This window comes from Silurus meridionalis, chromosome 4, assembly GCF_014805685.1.
Source record: "Silurus meridionalis isolate SWU-2019-XX chromosome 4, ASM1480568v1, whole genome shotgun sequence".
In the NCBI taxonomy this organism is placed as follows: Eukaryota; Metazoa; Chordata; class Actinopteri; order Siluriformes; family Siluridae; genus Silurus; species Silurus meridionalis.
In genome coordinates, this window is record NC_060887.1 from 36979473 (window position 1) to 36993641 (window position 14169).

A 14169-nucleotide genomic window follows, 5' to 3' on the forward strand; every position below is an offset into this window, starting at 1 on the left:
CCAAACCCTTTTACTCTTTAAAAGATCATGTTTAAACCCACTCCGTCTTTCAAAATCGATTAATCCCACTAACACTTTTTGAAAGTGTGAGGAATCCCACCCACTGTTTAATAAAATGTGACTCTTTCCGCCCACACTTTCAGAACCCACTCAGTCTTTTCAAATTGATTAATCCCACCAACACTTTTAGAAAATGTGACTCTTTGCACCCACTCTTTTAGAAAGTACAACCAATCCCATGCAATTTTACAAAAATGTTACTAATCCAATACAAAATGTTAGTAATCCCACACACTTTTTTAGAATGTTTGACCAATCACACACTCTTTTAAAAAGTGTAACTAATCCAACACACACTTTTAGTAAATGTAACTAATCCCACCCAAATGTTTAGAAAGTTTGATCAATCCCAGATCTTCTGACCCACTCTTTCAAAAAGTTCTAATAATCCTTTGTACTTTTAAAAAAAGAAATGGTACTAATCCCACCCACACTTACAGAAAGTTGGACTAATCCCACCCACGCTTTCAAAAACCATGACCAATCCCACACACTCTTACAGAACGTTTGACTAATCCTTGACAATCCTTGAAAAAAGACTAATCCCATTCACTCCTTTAAAAGAAATTGCATTCAAACCCACTCATTCTTTCAAAATAAACTCCACCAAACACTTTTAGAAAGTTTGACCAATTCCACCCACTCTCAAAGAAAGTGTATCCAATCACACACACACACCTCTGGAAACCTTGGACAAGTTCCATCCTTTCACACGGGTACTACTGCAGCTACCTGTAACATTTTCCGAACTTGGATTGTATCATCTTGAATTGCATGATGTAAGAGTTATTCCACTTCCTGTATCTGTTGTCTGTGCCAATGGTAGAATGATATGTATTACATAAAGGCTGCTGTGAAACAGAACCCCCTCTGCTTACTTCAACCCAATGTTCAGATATCGATTCAGTCCTATAAATAACCTTCTAATTAACATTTCCTGAACTCATGTTTCTTCGATGGGTCTGCGATACATTACACTTCCTGCTCTAAGCCACAGATGAAGCCAGGGCTAACGCTAAGAGAGCAAGACCATACAGCTGTGATGTAGATCTGCTTTCAAAGTGTTATTTGGAACAACAGGAGGGTGCTTTTGAACATCTCTGAAAATATAGCACCCTCACAGGCACCCAGAGATCTAAAGGGTTCGAGATTTATGTAGCTGACAGGCCATGGGTCAGTCTGGAGCGAAGGGGCATCAATTCAGCAAGGGCCTGAGTGGAGGACTGAGATAGAATGAGCAAAGGTGAAAAGAGACTGAGGGGGTGAGAGAGAAATAGTGTTGGATCAAGAACAAGCGAGAGAGAAGGAGTGGGAGGGCTTGGAATAGAAATGAGACGGAAGACACAGATGGAGAGAAATTGAAAATGCGAAATGGAAAAAGTTTGCGACTGAGATTGGAAATAGAAGATGGTGAAAAAAATAAAGAGATGGAGAAAATGCAACAGATAGATGAGAGAGAGAGTCGAAGCCAGAATGAGAAGCTTGCAGCATGGCATAAATCTGGAAAAGCTTGTTGACATCGAACAGCCAATGCTCAGCATGATCAAAGTGTGTGAGTGTGTGTTTGTGTGTGTGTGTGTGTGTGTGTGTGTGTGTGTGTGTATGTGTGTGTGTGTGTGTGTGTGTGTGTTTTTGTGCTTGTGTCTGTCCTCTCCTGACCTTCTATGCTTTCTCTCCTCTTATCTGAGCTGTGATTTCCACACTAATCAGGCTTGTGTTTCTCCTGCATCTTTCCCTCCATCCAGGTTTTAAGGACGGTCACACTAAACTTTTAGCATGCTAAAGTTCCTTAAAGACCCGCTGCAACCACAAATAACATCATGCTATTGATGTTCATTTCCTATTCGTTTAAAGCTGTGGGTTCACAGAATGGTGCAGCACCTCAATAAGCTGTGTTTTCTCCATCTTGGATTTTCTGGAGAGCTCAGACATCTTCATTTCTTCAATTCTGACCTTCATTTCGTCAGAGTTCACCAACCTTGAACGAAATGCAAGATTTCTAAGATTGTGTATGAACAGACATCAGTGGAGGAGGTGGGAGCTTTTTGGTTAAGACATTAGACTTTGTACCTGAAGGTCATGAGCTCAAATCCCAAGCTGCCACTCCTGGGCCACTGAACAAGGCCCTTAACCCTACAGCTACCCAGTTAGTTGTATAAATAAGATAACCCCCCAGTAGTACCCCCCCAGTAGTATTTAAAAATCTGTTATTTTACTTTCACTGAAGTATGTTTTGTTTGTAGTATTGTACTTAACTACATTTTAAAATCATATCTGTTACTGAGTAAAAAATAAATAAATATAAATAATGCAATGGGGTAAAACACGTCCTCGAAAACTACCGCAATGACTCATCGATGGCCGGAGAACAAACCCACTGAACTCACAAAGAAGAAAGATGGACGAGACAGACGCCAGTGATGCAGACACCAGCTAAAGCGAAACGCCGTCGAATCGAAAGTTGTTTAATGCGTGCACCCGCTGTCTGAATACTGAATCTGCATTCACGATTTCTCTCATTAACATAAATCACATTGTAACAGGAGAATTTATTTTTGTTTTGCAGAACACATTAGACTCGAATCATTGGACTGTATTGTTTGTTTTATTATTCTATTTTATTTTTGTTATTGTACTTTAAATCATATTGGTCTTTCAATTAAAAACAACTAGTTTGAGATTTATATCCCCTTGTACTTTTTAAACTACACTAGAAACCGCCCACCTAACCCCACCCCCACTGTTAAAAAACTGTTCAACTGTTTTTTTGTAATTAAAATTTTTACAGAATCAGAGGCTGAATGTGCTGCTAAGAGCAACATTAAAACATAATTTTTGGAATCAACGTCAGATTTTTAAACTTTGTAGACAGAAAATGTACAGAATGCTATAGGAAACAAAAAGGAAAGCTGGGTCTGATTTCTTTCCAGCTCAAACTGTAGGTTCGGTAGATTCAGCCAATTTGGGGAAAATGATTACACAGAGTGACACACGTCCTACATCTACAGTTACACTGAAATTTTTTACGTTTTTATTGTCAAAATTTCTGTCATTATGTGAATGACACGGCACACCCAAACCCCTCCCCTTTTAAAAATGTGCCTGTAAAATCTGAGTGAATTTATGGCTAAATTCTAAAAAAAACTGAAAAGATTCTTGTTCAGTCCATTTATTCAGTACCGCAAATGAGCGGAATCCAATGAAGAATTTGCATATTTGATTTTCTCCTCAGCGATGCTATCCGGTTTATGGATAAATGTGGTGGCAGCTTCAAGGCATGTGTATAAATCTTCATGTGAAATCATCACTGAAATAATGACTGGCTTTAAGTAAGCACCAGAGGCTACAGATAAACAAAACCACACCAAAAAAAAATGCAATATCTCATCTCCTTCTAAGTGTTACATCAGCGCATGATTATAATAAACACAGGAGGTTTGATTTGTTAGACAGGTGATGCTTTCAGAGGATATTAGATCACAAGATGGTGTTATTTGTACCACAGGAAAAGGCACAGGAAAGTGAACATAAATGCATTGAATAGTCAGGAATGGACAACAAAACATAGATAACAAAGACAGGCCATAATTAAGACGTCAAACAGCTTTATAAAAGAGAAACAGGACAATCATTTACATTGCAACCTATAGTAGTTTTTTTTATTATTTTTCCAAAACCAATCTGAGTCTTTTAGATGTCTAAGAGTTTTCTAGGTGTCTATGAGTCTTTTAAGTGTCTGTGAATCTTCTGTCTATGAGTCATTCATCTCTCTATGAGTCTTTTAGTTGTCTTAGGTCTTCTAGCTGTATGAGTCTTCCAGTTGTCTATGAGTCTGTGTCTGTGAATCTTCTAACTGTCTCGGAGTTGTCATTTATATGGTATATGAGTCTTCTAGTTGTCTACGAGACTTCTAGTTGTCTATAAGTCCTCTTGTTGTGTGAGTCTTGTCGGTGTCTATGAGTCCACTAGTTGTCTATGAGTCCTCTTGTTGTCTATGTGTCTTGTCGGTGTCTATGAGTCTTCTAAGTGTCTAAGTCTTTTAAGTGTCTGTGAATCTTCTAACTGTTTATGAGTCATTTATCTGTCTATGAGTCTTCTAGGTGTCTATAAGTCTCCTAGCTGTCTATGAGTCCTCTAGTTGTCTATTAGTTTTCTAGCTGTCTGAGTACTTTAGTTGTCTGAGTCTTGTTAGCGTCTATGCATCTTCTAACAGTCTATGAGTCCTTTAGTTTTCTTTGAGTCTTCCAGCTGTCTATGAATCTTTTAGCTTTTTGAGTCATCTTGTTGTGTATGAGTTTTGTCTGTGTTTATCAGTCTTGTCAGTGTCTGTGAGTCTTCTAACTGTCTATGAGTCTTGTCTTTGTTTGTGAGTCTTCTAGGCATCTATTAGTATTTTATAATGACGAGAAATTAAAACAAAGATGCATCAAAAGTACATCATTGAATGTTGAACTTAGCTATGCAGTTTTATATTATGTTATATAAAAACATCTACAAAGAAGATCTTTGATTTGTTTTTTTAATTTATACCTGAAAAATACAGCATTTTGAATCAGTAAAGGTTTTACTGTAACAAACAAGGAAACAGTATCAGGAAATCAGATATTCAGTGCTCACTTTTCATTTGATAAAAATAGTAAATAGAAAAATCATGCCGTATATATATATATATATATATATATATACAGGGAGTGCAGAATTATTAGGCAAGTTGTATTTTTGAGGATTAATTTTATTTGAGGATTTAATTTGAACAACAACCATGTTCTCAATGAACACAAAAACCTCATTAATATCAAAGCTGAATATTTTTGGAAGTAGTTTTTAGTTTTAGCTATTTTAGGGGGATATCTGTGTGTGCAGGTGACTATTACTGTGCATAATTATTAGGCAACAACAAAAACAAATTCATACCCATTTCAATTATTTATTTTTACCAGTGAAACCAATATAACATCTCAACATTCACAAATATACATTTCTGACATTCAAAACCAAACAAAACAAATCAGTGACCAATATAGCCACCTTTCTTTGCAAGGACACTCAAAAGCCTGCCATCCATGGATTCTGTCAGTGTTTTGATCTGTTCACCATCAACATTGCGTGCAGCAGCAACCACAGCCTCCCAGACACTGTTCAGAGAGGTGTACTGTTTTCCTCCTTGTAAATCGCACATTTGATGATGGACCACAGGTTCTCAATGGGGTTCAGATCAGGTGAACAAGGAGGCCATATCATTAGATTTTCTTCTTTTATACCCTTTCTTGCCAGCCATGCTGTGGAGTACTTGGACGTGTGTGATGGAGCATTGTCCTGCATGAAAATCATGTTTTTCTTGAAGGATGCAGACTTCTTCCTGTACCACTGCTTGAAGAAGGTGTCTTCCAGAAACTGGCAGTAGGACTGGGAGTTCAGCTTGACTCCATCCTCAACCCGAAAAGGCCCCACAAGCTCATCTTTGATGATACCAGCCCAAACCAGTACTCCACCTCCACCTTGCTGGCGTCTGAGTCGGACTGGAGCTCTGCCCTTTACCAATCCAGCCACGGGCCCATCCATCTGGCCCATCAAGACTCACTCTCATTTCATCAGTCCATAAAACCTTAGAAAAATCAGTCTTGAGATATTTCTTGGCCCAATCTTGACGTTTCAGCTTGTGTGTCTTGTTCAGTGGTGGTCGACTTTCTGCCTTTCTTACCTTGGCCATGTCTCTGAGTATTGCACACCTTGTGCTTTTGGGCACTCAGTGATGTTGCAGCTCTGAAATATGGCCAAACTGGTGGCAAGTGGCATCTTGGCAGCTGCACGCTTGACTTTTCTCAGTGCACGGGCAGTTATTTTGCGCCTTGGTTTTTCCACACGCTTCTTGCGACCCTGTCGACTATTTTGAATGAAACGCTTGATTGTTCGATGATCACGCTTCAGAAGCTTGGCTATTTTAAGACTGCTGCATCCCTCTGCAATATATCTCACTATTTTTGACTTTTCTGAGCCTGTCAAGTCCTTCTTTTGACCCATTTTGCCAAAGGAAAGGAAGTTGCCTAATAATTATGCACACCTGATATAGGGTGTTGATGTCATTAGACCACACCCCTTCTCATTACAGAGATGCACATCACCTAATATGCTTAATTGGTAGTAGGCTTTCCAGCCTATACAGCTTGGAGTAAGACAACATGCATAACGAGGATGATGTGGTCAAAATACTCATTTGCCTAATAATTCTGCACTCCCTGTACAGTGAGGAAAATAAGTATTTGAACACCCTGCTATTTTGCAAGTTCTCCCACATAGAAATTATTTTTTAACTATTTATTTGTATGGTACAGCTGCAAATAAGTATTTGAACACCTGAGAAAGTCAATGTTAATATTTGGTACAGTAGCCTTTGTTTGCAGTTACAGAGGTCAAACATTTCCTGTAGTTTTTCACCAGGTTTGCACACACTGCAGGAGGGATTTTGGCCCACTCCTCCACACAGATCTTCTCTAGATCAGTCAGGTTTCTGGCTTGTTGCTGAGAAACACAGAGTTTGAGCTTCCTCCAAAGATTCTCTATTGGGTTTAGGTCTGGAGACTGGCTAGGCCACGCCAGAACCTTGATATGCTTCTTACAGAGCCACTCCTTAATTATCCTGGCTGTGTGTTTCGGGTCATTGTCATGTTGGAAGACCCAGCCTCAACCCATCTTCAATGCTCTAACTGAGGGAAGGAAGTTGTTCCCCAAATTCTCGCAATACATGGCCCCGGTCATCCTCTCCTTAATACAGTGCAGTCGCCTGTCCCATGTGCAGAAAACACCCCAAAGATGATGCTACCACCCCCATGCTTCACAGTAGGGATGGTGTTCTTGGGATGGTACTTGTGTTGCCATTAAGGCAAAATGTTAAGGACTTTTATTTTGATACGAGGTAGACCTGGAGTTCGGGGTTAGAGGTTATTTCCTGTATAGAAGAAAGGAAGCTGACAGCATGTGTGCACTTGTAATCCATCTGTTGTTAGCACTAGAAGCAATGTCGTAAGTACAAAATTCATTATGTTAATAAGTTAATGTTACAATACTGTTTAAAAAGAAAAGACCAAACATAGTTACAGTGTTTATTTACATGTAGATACAGGTATATTTCATTAGACAAGATTTGTTAAAACATTCGAACTTTTTTCCTTTGTTACAGTTTTCACTCTGTCATGTAAGATGATGTTGAAAGCCACAGTAAACAGCAAGAAATCGCTCACTACGACTTGTCGTCATTTTGCATCAGAGTTAGCTGGCTGTATAGCTACAGTTGCTACACTGCAGTGAGGACAGCACAGTGAAAAGACAGAGAAGTTAGTGTTGAACATCGTGACAAGATGGAAGGAAAACGTGCTAAGTCTTCTGTAGCAAGTGGAAGTTCTCACTCATCTGCGTCATCAAGCCGTGCAGTAATCCGTGCATCGGGCTAAAGCAGCAGCTGCTAAAGTACGTGCTGAATATGCAGAAAGAGAGGCTAAAGCTAAAATAGAAAAGGCAGCTAAAGAAGCTGAATCACAGTTGGAGAAAGTAAAAAGAGACTGAGCTTGAGACACTAGCCATGTGTCGTGAAGCAGCGGCTGCTGAGGCTGAAGCAGCCGTTTGGGAATCGGCTGAGACAGTTGCGAAGTGTATTCTGTTGGATGCAACGAGCGCTTCAGGAGAAGATAAAATGGAGCGGACAAGCGAATCGTCCAAACTCATTTTGGCCCCACTAGCTCCACAAAGGGAGCAGCTACGAAGGCTTGCTCACAGGCTTTTCAGCCTGCTGCGGATGGCACTCTCATTTTCAGTCCGAACAATCCCTTCTCTCCATACCCGCAGGTCCATGTTCCTTTACATGAGCCACGACAGGTTAATAACATAGGAAATGTGAATATATCAGAGGATGTTCTAGACGATACTTATGTTCCACCAGCAGTCAAACTGTCATACGGTGAGACTTTAACTGACAGAGAGGATGCTCAGGTCGATTCAAAGAAGTTTCATACTGACTTGAATATTTCTGCTCTGTGCTATTACCCCCAACTAAAACCCGACCAGGGCGTGTCTGCAACTGAACATCTTGCGCAATATTTAGCTCGACGTGACCTGGTGAGCGCAAGCTTGTATGAGTTTGACGATAAACCGGAAAATTATCGTGCTTGGCAGTCTTCATATAAAAATGCTACACAAGGGCTGGCTCTCACTGCGACTGAGGAGCTAGACTTAATGACTCGATGGCTTGGCAAAGAATCCAGCAACCAAGTGAAACGCCTGCGTTCAGTGCATGTAGCAAGTCCAGACATAGCACTCAGAAAAGCCTGGGAACGTCTTCAGGAATGCTACGCAGCACCAGAGGTAGTTGAAAAAGCCCTCTTCACTCGACTCGATAAGTTCCCTAAAGTTTCGCAAAGGAAAATCTGAAGTTAAGGGAGCTAGCAGATCTGCTGATGGAAGTGCAGTGTGCTAAGGAAGACGGCTACTTTCCAGGTTTGTCCTACCTTGATACTGCACGAGGCATTGAACCTATAGTGGCCAAACTGCCTTATGGACTTCAAGAAAAATGGATCTCATGGTTCAAAGTATAAAGAAGAAAATGGAGGACGGTTTCCACCATTTGAATTCTTTACCAGATTCATCTGCTATGAGGCAAAGAAAAGGAATGATCCCAGTTTTGCCTTTTTAAATGCTAGTGGATCTTCTGTAAAGGTTGAAAGTCCCTATCTTAAAAGCACCAAGAACCCCATTGCAGTTCATAAGACCAATTTCTCCCCAGCAGAGTCAAGCACTTCCAGTGATCCAAATAAGAGCTGCCCAATACATGCAAAGCCACATCCACTGAAGAAGTGCAAAGCCTTTAGAGCAAAAGACCTTCAAGACAGGAAAGCCTTTCTGAAAGAGAGAGGATTCTGCTTTAAGTGCTGTGGCTCAAATAGTCATGTGGCGAAGGACTGCACTGCAGTAGTGAAATGTTCTGAGTGTGACAGCACCAATCATGTCTCCGCTATGCATCCGGGCCTCCACCGCAGACCACAGCTCCTGTAACCTCATCGCAGAATGGCGGGGAGGGAGAAGAGGGTAACAACAGTAGGGAAGTCGTCAGTTCAAGCTGTACTGAAGTATGTGGTGCAGGACAAGTTGGGAGGTCATGTTCCAAGATATGCCTAGCAAAGGTGTATCACAAGGGCTCTCCAGATAAAGCCATCAAGGCATATATCGTTTTAGATGACCAAAGCAACCGGTCATTGGCGACGTCTAGTTTCTTTGACCTTTTCAACGTTCAGAGTAAGCCATATCCTTACTTATTGAGAACGTGTTCCGGCACAGAGGAAACATTTGGCAGAAGGGCTGAAGATTTTATGGTCAAAGCACTTGATGGGAAAGTGACAATCCTCTCCCCACTTATTGAATGTAATGACTTACCTGACAACCGGGCTGAAATTCCCACGCTGAACGCCGCTCTTCATCAACCTCACCTCGTCAAAGTAGCAGAACACATTCCCGAGTTGGACCCCACTGCGGAGATCCTCCTGCTGCTTGGTAGAGACGTAATTAGAGTGCACAAGGTAAGGGAACAAGTAAATGGCCCTCCCAACGCCCCTTTTGCTCAACGTCTTGACCTAGGTTGGGTGTTGATTGGAGAGGTCTGCCTAGGAAATGCGCACAAGCCAAATGTCAGCACTTACAGGACAACAGTGCATGATTGTCAACGGCCCTCGCTCCTCCAACCATGCACAAGTTTTATGCATGTCAGTGATGAACTTCATGGCAAAGAGCCCAGGAAGAGTGTCTTAGGGCTCAGCAGGGCTAAAGAAGACAGGCTGGGTAAAAATGTATTTGACCGCACCGAACAGGACAACAAGCTGGCACCATCAATTGAGGATGAGACTTTCTTGAACATAATGGACAAAGAAGTCTACAGAAATGATTCAAACAATTGGGTCGCTCCACTACCGTTCAGGCAGCCTAGAGAACGGTTGCCCAACAACCGCAGCCAAGCACTCAAACGATTCGAATCACTTCAATGCAATTTGAGAAGAAAGCCGGAGATGGAACAGCAATATGTGGCATTCATGGGAAAACTGCTGGAAAATGATCATGCTGAGGTGGCACCAGGACTAAGGGAAGACGAAGAGTGTTGGTACTTACCAAGCTTTGCAGTATTTCACCCACAAAAACCAGGTCAAATCAGGGTGGTGTTTGATTCGAGTGCCCAACACTCCGGAATCTCCTTAAATAATGTCCTATTGACTGGCCCTGATCTTAACAACTCCCTTCTGGGAGTACTCATGCGGTTCGAAGGAAAAGGTGGCTGTTATGGCAGACATACAGCAGATGTTTTACTGCTTCCTCGTAGAAGAAAAACACAGGAACTATTTGAGATTTTTATGGTTCAAGAACAATGATGTAACAAGTGAAGTCGTAGACTACAGGATGAAGGTCCACGTGTTCGGGAACAGCCCGTCTCCAGCAGTGGCAATTTATGGGCTTAGAAGGGCTGTCAGAAAGGGTGCACAAAGATATGGACAAGACACAGTCAACTTTGTTGAACGTCACTTTTATGTTGATGACGGTCTTTGTTCTGTCCCTACTGATGCTGAAGCCATTGACTTGTTGCGTAGGACTCAGGCTTCACTTGCTGAGTCGAACCTCAGGCTCCACAAGTTTGCATCAAATAGTCCGGCAGTCTTGGCAGCTTTCCCAAGTGAGGACTGTGTGGCAGCTGGAAAAGAGGTAGACCTCTGTGGGAAGGAGTCACCCATCCAACGCAGCTTAGGCCTCCTGTGGGAGGTAGCTACGGACACATTCACCTTTTCTGTGTCAGTTGATGTAAAACCGTTTACCCGTCGTGGAGTTCTCTCCATGGTGAACAGTGTTTTTGATCCCTTGGGTTTTTTGGCTCCTGTTGTAATCCAAGGCAGAGCCCTTCTCAGAGAGCTGAATTCTGAGGCTTCAGAGTGGGACACTCCGTTACCTGAAGAGAAATTAGGCAAGTGGGAGGCTTGGCGAAACTCACTTCAAGAGTTGAAGCACTTCCATATTTCAAGGATGTACACAGGCCTCTCTCTAACCAAGGCCGAACGCATAGAACTCTGTGTGTTCTGTGATGCTTCTACTATGGCCATTGGGGCTGTAGCCTATTTGAAGACCATCCAAGAAGACATTGTTGACATTGGATTTGTCATGGGGAAGTCTAAACTTGCTCCTCAATCAGAGCCAACCATACCGAGACTTGAACTATGTGCTGCGGTTTTGGCTGTGGAAGTGGCTGAACTGATTCAGGATGAACTGGACTTGAAGCTAGATTCCATTAAGTTTTACACTGATAGCAGAGTGGTCCTTGGATACATTCATAACCAATCCAGACGGTTTTATGTATATGTCCACAATCGAGTCCAGCGTATTCGCCAGACCACAAATCCTGAACAGTGGCAATACGTACGCACAGAGGACAATCCAGCTGACATTGCGTCAAGGTCTGTTCCAGCATCACGCCTCACACAAACAATGTGGTTCAGTGGACCTACCTTTTTGCGTAAGCTTTCCAGTCAACCAGAGCCTACTCAGTCATTCAGTTTAGTCTCACCAGAATTGGATGCGGAGATTCGTCCGGATGTGAAGAGTTATGCCACCCAGCTACAAAAGAAAGGTCTCAGCATAGAGCGTTTTGAGAGGTTCTCCACCTTTAACACTCTCCAGCGAGCTGTGGCATTCTTAATTCATGTTGCAAGATCTTACAAGTCCCCTAACATGATGGACAAGTGTAGAGGATGGCATAAATGTGAGCTGCCTCGCTCTCCGGATGAGCTTTCCCAAGCCAGAGAAGTCATCATTAGAGCCGTTCAGAGAAAAGCATTTGGAAAGGAATTTGAAACTCTAGAAAGAGACAAGCCAATTCCTATAAACAGCTGTCTACGTCGTCTCAACCCTATCTTGCAGAATGACCTCATCTGTATCGGAGGCCGCCTGAAAAACGCAGACGTAGAGGTTGACCAAAAGAACCCTGTAATTCTCCCAAAGGACAACCATGTTTCCTTGCTGCTCATCAGACATCATCATACCCAAGTAAAACATCAGGGTCGCCATTTAACAGAAGGCGCTGTGAGAGCTGCAGGACTCTGGATTTTGGGAGGTAAAAGGCTCATTAACTCAACTCTTCACAAATGCGTGACCTGTCGAGACTCAGAGGACGGATGCAGGAGCAACTAATGGCAGATTTGCCACGGGCGTCTCAAGGCCTGCCCTCCCTTCACGTATGTGGGGCTAGATGTCTTCGGACCATGGCACATCACTACCAGACGTACAAGAGGAGTTCAGCCTGAGAGCAAGAGGTGGGCCATATTATTCTGTTGTATGAGCTCCAGGGCGGTTCACATTGAGGTGATTGCCTCAATGGACACTTCAAGCTGTATCAATGCCTTAAGGCGTTTCTTCGCCATAAGAGGACCAGCCAAACAACTACGGTCAGATTGTGGCACGAATTTCATAGGGGCCTGCAGAGAACTCGGGATGAGCGCAGACCAACCAGACACCGCTGTACAGAGGTACCTACACCAGCAAGGATGCTCCTGGGTGTTTAACCCACCACATGCTTCGCACATGGGTGGTTCATGGAACGCCTCATTGGAGTGGCTCAAGGATCCTGGAGTCAATGCTTCTTGAAAATGGCACTCGCCTGACCCATGAAGTCTTGTGCACACTAATGGCGGAGGTGGCAGCAATTATGAATGCAAGGCCTCTGGTTCCAGTTTCAAATGATCCAGAGGATCCATTCATTCTCACACCATCTATGTTGTTAACTCAGAAAGTCAGTACTCCACCTCCTCCAGGAGACTTTACGGACAGAGACCTCCTAACTAAGCAGTGGAGACAAGTACAAGCCTTGTCAAACATGTTCTGGCGCCGTTGGAGACAAGTGTACTTGTCAACTTTACAAGGCCGGAAGAAATGGACCAAGTCCCACCAAAATCTGCAAGAAGGAGATGTCGTCCTCCTCAAGGACAACCTAGTTGTCCGCAACAACTGGCCTATGGCGATAATCACAAAGGCTATTCCTGGAGAAGACGGGAAAGTCCGTAAGGTGGAATTGAAGACCACAGATCAAGGACATTCAAAAAAGTACCTTAGACCAGTGACAGAACTTGTTTTGCTTCTGAGTAAAGAATGATGTTCATATGTTTAGTTAATACATAATTTGTTAAGTGTAGTGACCTCACAGATGCCAGGCGGGGAGTGTGTTGCCATTAAGGCAAAATGTTAAGGACTTTTATTTTGATACGATGTAGACCTGGAGTTCGGGGTTAGAGGTTATTTCCTGTATAGAAGAAAGGAAGCTGACAGCATGTGTGCACTTGTAATCCATCTGTTGTTAGCACTAGAAGCAATGTCGTAAGTACAAAATTCATTATGTTAATAAGTTAATGTTACAATACTGTTTAAAAAGAAAAGACCAAACATAGTTACAGTGTTTATTTACATGTAGATACAGGTATATTTCATTAGACAAGATTTGTTAAAACATTCGAACTTTTTTCCTTTGTTACAGTTTTCACTCTGTCATGTAAGATGATGTTGAAAGCCACAGTAAACAGCAAGAAATCGCTCACTACGACTTGTCGTCATTTTGCATCAGAGTTAGCTGGCTGTATAGCTACAGTTGCTACACTGCAGTGAGGACAGCACAGTACTCATCATTCTTTTTCCTCCAAACACGTTTAGTGAAATTATGACCCAAAAGTTCTATTTTGGTCTCATCTGACCACATGACTTTCTCCCATGACTCCTCTGGATCATCCAAATGGTCATTGGTAAACTTAAAACGTGCCTGGACATGTGCTGGTTTAAGCAGGGGAACCTTCAGTGCCATGCATGATTTCAAACCATGACGTCTTAGTGTATTACCAACAGTAACCTTGGAAACGGTGGTCCCAGCTCTTTTCAGGTCATTGACCAGCTCCTCCTGTGTAGTTCTGGGCTGATTTCTCACCTTTCTTAGGATCATTGAGACCCCACGAGGTGAGATCTTGCATGGAGCCCCAGTCCGAGGGAGATTGACAGTCATGTTTAGCTTCTTCCATTTTCTAATGATTGCTCCTACAGTGGACCTTTTTT

General features: G+C 42.4%; 1 protein-coding gene and 2 long non-coding RNA genes across 3 annotated transcripts in view; 2 read left to right on the forward strand and 1 right to left on the reverse strand.

Moving 5' to 3' along the window:
• The window catches only part of gpr158a (G protein-coupled receptor 158a), a 152048-nt gene that overhangs the window by 87241 nt on the left and 50638 nt on the right, over positions 1-14169 (reverse strand).
• Positions 6934-7297, forward strand: LOC124384541. The gene is made up of 2 exons (XR_006925414.1): positions 6934-7080; positions 7238-7297. It is a non-coding gene; the product is annotated as an uncharacterized LOC124384541 (long non-coding RNA).
• On the forward strand, positions 12702-13663 carry LOC124384542. The gene is made up of 2 exons (XR_006925415.1): positions 12702-13446; positions 13604-13663. It is a non-coding gene; the product is annotated as an uncharacterized LOC124384542 (long non-coding RNA).